Here is a 7,783-nt window from a genome sequence, read left to right on the forward strand (position 1 = left end):
AGCCTGTCCTCCGCAACGGGAGAGGCCACAACAGTGAGAGGCCTGCATACCGGGAAAAAAAAAAAAAAAAAAAAAAAAAAAGCATTGAAAGGCTTTAGAAATCTAAATAAATAAATAAATAAATGCAGATTTTCATTTGCTGACAGAGGCTCTTCTATGTGTAGACTTGAAAGTTTTTCATTTGGATATGATCTTTTTATTGTACAGATTTACAATCATGGAAACTTGGTTTGAAGTTGTAGTGGTTTTGAGATTCCCTTTCTACCACAAACTGTTATGCTGAATGCCCTTACTTGTATATTCTTAAGCTCATATGAGACCATGATTTTGCTTCCAAAAAAAAAAGGAAAAAGAAAAAAAGGAAAGACGCGAACCCAGCCCCCTTTCTAAGACACATATTCCTCAGTAAATGTGCCCTCAAGGACATAGCTCATGCAGGACCACAGTCAGCAGGACCCTTCGCTGGGGGGGACCCAACTGCCGCATTAAGTCACTGCCCCTGCCAGCCATGAGCACATTCTGGAGGCGATCTGAACACTAGAGGTGGTGGCAGCACTGCCAAGCCTCCCTTGGTCAACAGTTTGCAGTGGGAAGATGGTTCTCATGGCATGATGAGAACCAGTTTCTGGGAAGAGCTGCCTGAATCCAAGATGGAAAATGGCAACAATAATAGAAAAATACACCCAGCCTACCTCACTGTGTTATATCAAGAAACAAAAGTCTTCACTTACAATCTCGGATCAAGCCTACGATCAGAATGGTGAGGCCGACAGAGGCGGAGACAGCAGTGTGTAGGATGGGCCACCCTGTGCAGCCTGCAGGGGTGCCGGGCCATCCTGGACTTCCCACCCTGGCATCCCATACTCTTGGGGGTTCATCCCTCCGCCTCAACCCCATGTCCCAATGCCCGGCACGGAGCAGCTGGGATGACCCCCACTTCTGCTCTCTATTCTTGCCCCCACCATTCTGTTCCCCACAGAGGAACCTGCATGATGTCTGAAATCAGATCATGTTTTTCCCTCACCTTAAATTCTAAAGTGGCCTCTTTGTAGATATGGAATCAAAATAGAAGCTCCTTTCCACGACCTAGGACCACACGTCATCTGGCCCCCAGCTACCACTCTGAGATTTCCATTCACACCATTTTCCTTCCTTCATTTCACTCACTACACTCCTGCCCCACCAGCGTCTCCCCTCAAATCCTCTACACACGCTTCCTCCTTTGCCTGCAATTTTTCCTGCATTGACTCACACACATCCTCATGTCCTATGTCACTTGCTAAGAGGTTTCCCCTGGTTAACGAACCTAAGTTAAGTCCCACCTGTATCTTCTCATAGAACTCACTTTTTTCCTTTACTGTGCTTCACGTTAATTGCAGTATGTGCGTGTGCGTGTGGTAATATCTTTATCCTTCATTGTACTGGAAGCTCCAGGAAGGGCTGGGCCACGTCTGTTAATCTCCATTGGGAACCAGTAGTTGGTCCAGCGTCTGGCACACAGACACCTAGAAAGTGTTGAATAAGGATAAACATATTGTTTATTGGATAAATAGATAATTGAAGTTTGTAGCTGTGATGCCCATAGGTTAGCAAAACAGCACAGACTCTTGGGCCTGGCCTGTGTCCTAACTCTGACACTGAGTGTCATGAGAAGGAAGAGGTAACAGCAAGGAAGTTCAGTGCCCAGTGCATGGCAGGCAACTGGTTACAGTCACCAGTGGTCGCATTACAATTGAAGCTTGAATTTAGGGTAGCAGGGAAGGCGAGAACAACAGGCTGAGGACAGGGGTTGCTGAATGTGGACCTTCCATGTTTTTTGTTTTAAAGTTAAAACAACTTAATAGATCTGACACCTGGTGTACCTTCAAGGGCATTCCATATGGTGCCCGGAGGGAAAAAAAAAGTACAGCTGAAATTGGGTTTTGGGACTTCCCTGGTGGCGCAGTGGTTAAGAATCCTCCTGCCAATGCAGGGGACACGGGTTCGATCCCGGGTCCAGGAAGATCCCACATGCCGCGGAGCAACTAAGCCCGTGCACCACAATTACTGAGCCTGCGCTCTATAGCCCACGAGCACAACTACTGAGCCCATGCACCGCAACTACTGAAGCCCATGGGCTCTAGGGCTCATATGCCACAACTACTGAGCCTGCATGTTGCAACTACTGAAGCCCGCGCACCTACAGCCTGTGCTCCGCAACAAGAGAAGATGCTGCAATGAGAAGCCCGTGCACCGCAATGGAGAACAGCCCCCGCTCACTGCAACTAGAGAAAGCCCGTGCGCAGCAACGAAGACCCAACACAGCCAAAAATAAATGAAATTAAAACAAAATAAAACTGGGTTTTATTTTCATTCTCTACTTTCAGACTTTAATCCCCTGCTTCAGGTACGCTTAACCCCACCTCGCTTGCATTCCTGGTGGCAGCTGGCTCCTATGCCTCCCCCAGATCACAAGCACCCTCCCATCAAACACAGCTCACCCCTTCCCTGGACCACAAGGCCTCCTCCAAAGCCCTGTCACAGTTCCAGCCTCCCATCCATTGTCTGATCTCTCAACCCTGTTGTCCACATCTGCCCCACCACTTTCCTCTTCATGTGCACATCCTCAGCCCTCTGCCCTTTGTTTTCTACATTATTTCTCTCACTGGGCCTCATGTGCTGTATTTTCTCTTCACTCTCCCATGATACCAATGATCCCTGCCATGGAGTGAATGTTTGTATCCCCCCAAATTCACATGTTGACATCCTAACGTCCATCGTGATATTAGGAGGTGGGGCCTTTGGGAGGCAGTTATGACCCTCATGACCTATTAGTGTCCTTATAAGAAGAGACCTGAGAACATATATACAGTACCAAACGTAGGGTGGATAGCTAGTGGGAAGCAGCCACATGGCACAGGGAGATCAGCTAGGTGGTTTGGGACCACCTAGAGGGGTGGGATAGGGAGGGTGGGAGGGAGGGAGACGCAAGCGGGAAGAGATATGGGAACATATGTATATGTATAACTGATTCACTTTGTTGTAAAGCAGAAACTAACACACCATTGTAAAGCAATTATACTCCAATAAAGATGTTAAAAAAAAAAAAAAGAAGAAGAAGAGACCTGAGAAAGATGATCTCTCTGTTTCTGCCACATGAGGACACAGCAAGAAGGCAGCTGTCAGCAAACCAGGAAGAGGGCGCTCACCAGAACCCAACCCTGGTATTGGACTTCTAGCCTCCAGACTGTGTGAAATACATTTCTATTGTTTAAGGCCCCTAGTCTGTGGTATTTTGTTATAGCAGCCTGAACTGACAGAGATTATTTCTTGCACTTCAGGTTCTTGTCTGTTATAGTATTTTATTCTTCTTTTCTCCTCCAGGTCCCTGTCTCCCACTGCTTTTGATGCTGGTTCTCTGCCTTCTCCCGCTGCCCTGCTGTGGGCCACCCTCATGCCTTGCTTGTGAGAGTTCATCCGTCCATTTCCCAGGCTTCAAATACCTTCAATGTGTCTGACTCTGAAACGTCTGCCTTCCAGCAAGCCTACCAGTGCTAACTCAGTTCATTCTTCAGTTATGTGCTGGGGAATTTTATTTCCTGGAGCACACAATGCAGTAACCACACCAGACAACATGGTGTCAAGTGTGTTTCCTGCAAAGGGGCAGCACAGTGGGCTTGGAGGAGACGACCTGGGTTAAATCCCAACACGGCCACTTCTGATCTGCATGACTCTAGGCAGGACATTTAGACTTTCTAAAACTTGGTGTTCCTATTTCCCACGTGGGGGTAGCTCATGGGGTTGCTGTCATCACACAGAGTGAGCTTCACAGGGTCTGTGGGTAGGATGGTGACGGAGGTGATGAAGGAAAGAACAGAAAGGACCATGGACAGTTCAAACTCAGTTCAAGTTGATGCCCTCTGCACTGGAGCAGAGCATAGCAGCTCCTTGGTTGAGTCATGGAAATGTCAAAGGTAAAAATTAAAAAAAATACAAACATAAAATATATTCAGGACTGGCTCCGAGACCCTCTTTTCTTCCTAATGGTTGAGGTTATCTCTTTAAGGGTTTCAGTGACTGTGTGGCACTGGACTACTGGGATAGCACATCTGTGCTATAATTTGACCGAGCTGTGGTTCAAGCCCCAGAAATTGATTTATCAGTTTAAATATCATTACTATTTCATGTTGTAGCCAAATGCAGTTGGGACATTCCCATTTTCACTCTTCTGTAAGCGAGAACCCCCTTTTACGTTCCTATAGAGGTTTTCCATAATCAGAAGTTGGGAGATGTATCCTGATTTTGCATTTTAAAGGAGTAAGATAAACACACAGATATTTACAGCAGCTTATTCATAACTGCCCAAACTTAGAAGCAACCAAGATGTCTATATTCTACAGGAGGTGACTGGATAAATAAACCGTGGTATATCCAGACAAGGGAAAAGTACTAAGCACTAAAAAGAAATGAGCTATAAAGACACAGAGGAACCTTAAATGTATCTTACTAAGTGAAAGAAGCCAATCTGGAAAGGCTACATCTCGTATGATTTCAACAATGTGATGTTCTAGAAAAGAAAAACTATGGAGACAATGAAAAGATCAGCAGTTGCCAGGGGTTAGGAGGCAAGGAGGTATGAATAGGTGGGGCACAGAGGAGGTTAGGGCAATGAAACTATTCTGTATGATACTATAATAGGGGATACATGTCATTATACATTTCTCCAAAACCACAGGATGGACACCACCATGAGTGAACCCTCATGCAAACTATGTATTTGGGGTGATTATGATATGTCAATGTAGGTTCATTAATTGTAACAAATGCACTGCTCTGGTGGGACATGTTGATAATGGGGCCCCTATACATGGTGGGGCACAAGGGTATATAGAAAATCTCTTAAACTTGCTGTGAGTGCCCTAAAAATAAAGTCTACTAAAAAAAGATTAAGATAGGAAATTATTCCCAATGGAAAAGTACATTCATCATCACATAGACACAGATATTTCCTTTACAGTAACCCTTCTCGAACATGCTCTAGTCCTTCAGGGAGCAGAAGAGTCTGTAGCAGGTCAAGCTCTCTTCTCCTATCTTCCTGGAATTTCTTCTTTGACATTAAAATTGCATCCAAAAACAGGCTAAGTAGCCCCTCAGCCCCTCACTCACTCCAAGGCCCCATGTTCTTATGTTCATTTTCTTTGCTCAACCACTCAGACACACAGAAACCATGGATTCAATGGAATTTTTTAAACTTCAGGAACCTCACAGGCACAGCTTACTATCTTAAGAAGTCGCTCCTGACGGCTCTGGACATGTGGGCTTGATATTTACTCCGCACCTCTGGGCTGGAGATAATTGTGAGAAAATGAGCTCAGAGAGAGAGCCAGTCTGGCCCGAGGGGTCAAGAAGGAGCCTGTCCTGTCTCCCAGTTCAATGTGCTTTGCATTGATCATAAGGGTTTCACCCTTAGATCAAGGAGAGGATAAATTCAGTGGTGTAACTTCAACTTAGTAAACTAACTAAAACACACAATTCATATTAGAAAGCTGTTCATGACATATGGCTAAAATAGCCAAAAAGTGGGTTCTTGCAGTGCACTCCAGCTACCCGGAAAAGTCACTCTGTGAAGTTTTGAGGCACATCCAACAAACATGCTCTTGACATGCTAACTTTATAAAGGTGACTCTCCCAACTGCATTATGCACCTTCACAAAACATTATGGGAAAATGCTGCATTAATAAAGCTAGGTTTAGTCTAATGACTGCATTTTGCCTTCCTTTCCTCCACCTCTAAGTATTTCTCCCGGTGCTTTTCTCCATAGAATACTTGCTTCTTGGGTCACACTCCATTTTCTTGGTTGTGTTTTCCTTTGGGTATGTCTACATGTTTTGCTGTGGTTGCAATAAATCTCACCTGAATGGCAGCCCAGAATCCTCCCCTCAACCACTGGCACAATCACTAACTGCTCTGATGGCAGCCAAAACCAAGAAGTGTCATTTGCTCAGTGTCTCAGCTTGCCACGGTGGGCTCTGGCATCTGAGTTTCAATTCTCACTCATGATTCTGCTGGCTGTGTAAACATGGCCACGTGCGTGATTTGTCTGAGCACTGCCTTCTTTATATCTCACCTCCTTGGACTGCTGAGGGTGAAATGGGATAAACCCCAGGGGTTCATCACAGAGCCCAGGGCAGAGTGGGTGGACCTGGATGATGGTGATGATGACATCTGGCATTCTCTCCCCTGAGCCCAGCACATTCTGGCTCTTTGTGACCCCAGCCACACCCCCAAACTCATCGTGGGCCACTCATTCTTTGGGTCCCCACAAAAAGGATCTTGTTTTTGCCCGATGTTCTTCCCACCCTCCGCCTCCTTTCGCACAACTTTCATGTCCTGCCCCTCTGCCTGGCTCATTCCTATTGGCCTTTCAGAATTAATCTTAAACACTGCTTCCTCCAGAAAGCCTTCCCGGGCTGCGTCAACCAGGTCTGGGCAGCCTCCTGTTCTCTGCTCTGAGTGTGCCCTTGACTCATCAGGGAGCAGAGATCACATCTGTCTGGTTCACCACTGTCTGTCCAGGGCATACCGAATGGTCAACCACTATCTGCTGGAACTGTCACCTTGGGAGTCAACTGTAGACGGACGCTGTCTGAATTCTCTCAACAAAAGAACTCAGGACTCAAGGCTCAGTATCTGAAAGGCAATCAGGAGTAAAGAGGAGATGCCAGCAGGCCCTTCAGACCCAGCCCGTCCAGAGGAGGACGGAAAGCCACTGGGCGTGGAGACAGGACAGCGAGAAACAACGATCTTGCATCCCAGGGGACAATGACATCATAAAAACGCTAACTGCTTCAAAACAAACGCAGAAATGGAATGCAATGCCAACCAGAGTTCCAATGTCATATTTGGGGGAACTGAATGCAATTATTTTGAAGTGTAAAATATGAACTGATAAGAATAGTAGTAACATGAATAAAAACTGAACATTTTTATACTTGTGGCTGCAGTGGCATTGGGTGAGGGTATAAAAAAGTATCAAGACTGGACACAACTTGATAATTACAGACACCAGGCAATGGATCCAGAGGGATTCAGTATACTACTGTTCTGTATACATTTATAGAGGTTTAATATTTTCCATAGGCAGATGTTAAAATTTTTAAGGAACATAACGTCAGCAGAAAACCAAAAAGAGGCACTGTCCTAAGCTCTTCACATCTATTTACACATTTCCAAGAGCAGACAAGAAAACTGAAGAACAGAATAATAGTCAGGGAGGGTTTGTCTTACCATAAAGGTGTGCTAATCAATGCATTATGATACCAATGTACGCCCACCAGGACCTCAGTTCCCAGGGAAAAGAGTAGTTCATTTAGTAAATGGAGCTGGCAGAAAACAAACTTACACCCTATCCCACCTACAGAAATAAAATTCCTGGTAAACTAAAGACATAAATGTAAAAAAATGTAACTGTAAATATACCACAAGAAAATGTATTAAAATATTTAATAGTTGTATGACTTTGGCATGAGGAAGACCTTTTTAAACAATGCAAGGTATCCAGTAATTACAAAGAAAATAATAAAAATACTTAACAAGATAATACTTCAAAATATGGCAAAAAACAAACATAAAAAGGTATCTATAGGGCTTCCCTGGTGGCGCAGTGGTTGGGAGTCCGCCTGCCGATGCAGGGGACGCGGGTTCGTGCCCCAGTCTGGAAGGATCCCACATGCCGCGGAGCGGCTGGGCCCGTGAGCCATGGCCGCTGAGCCTGCGCGTCCGGAGCCTGTGCTCCACAACGGG

Source organism: Physeter macrocephalus, chromosome 11, assembly GCF_002837175.3.
Source record: "Physeter macrocephalus isolate SW-GA chromosome 11, ASM283717v5, whole genome shotgun sequence".
Classification (NCBI taxonomy): Eukaryota; Metazoa; Chordata; class Mammalia; order Artiodactyla; family Physeteridae; genus Physeter; species Physeter macrocephalus.